Below are 703 nucleotides of genomic sequence, written 5' to 3' on the forward strand. Positions count from 1 at the left end.
TTCCAAGACTTTCCTTTTCCTAACAAATGGAGCAATGATTCTTTCTGATGGAGGCATAGCATTCCATTGTGTATATATACCACATTTTCTTGATCCATTCATCTACTGAGGGGCATCAGGGTTGGTTCCCTATCTTAGCTATGGTAAATAATGCTGCGATAAACATAGTTGTGCTGGTAGCTTTAGTATGATCTTGTTTGTGATCATTTAAAGATACTGAACGCTTCACGAATTTGCGTGTCATCCCTGGGGAGGGGCCACGCTAATCTCTGTATCGTTCCAATTTTAGTATATGTGCTGCCGAAGTAAGCACAGAAATATATTTATCTCTGTGGGCTTTAGCCCCATTTCATCTAGCAGTTTAGCTTGAAATCAAATGATTTAGTTGTGATACAAATAGCATATATTATATGCAAATTTCCCAAGCATATGAACACAATCACATTCACAGTTTGAAGACAGTGAAACCAAAATCTATCTTTAGCCATATAATTACATTATGCTAAAAATACTCTCTTTCAAGTCACATGTTTTTTCTTTTCCTCCAGTGGTTGGAAAATAAGTTTGTACTCTGCCCTCTCTGCTACCAATGATAAATTGTAAAATTATGGCATACATTTTAAATCTGCTATTTCTCCCACCCTCTGAGCAATTGAAAGAAACAGTGCCTTTCTCCTGGTTTTTTTTTTTGGGGGGGGGAGGT

General features: G+C 37.3%; 1 non-coding gene across 1 annotated transcript; it reads right to left on the reverse strand.

Annotated features, from left to right (window-relative positions):
- Positions 1–209: 209 nt before the first annotated feature.
- LOC122125379 lies at positions 210–313 on the reverse strand. Its single transcript, XR_006150758.1, has one exon. It is a non-coding gene; the product is annotated as a U6 spliceosomal RNA (small nuclear RNA).
- Positions 314–703: the final 390 nt, after the last annotated feature.

Source organism: Dipodomys spectabilis, unplaced genomic scaffold (assembly GCF_019054845.1).
Source record: "Dipodomys spectabilis isolate Male_0828 unplaced genomic scaffold, ASM1905484v1 ptg000264l, whole genome shotgun sequence".
Lineage (NCBI taxonomy): Eukaryota > Metazoa > Chordata > Mammalia > Rodentia > Heteromyidae > Dipodomys > Dipodomys spectabilis.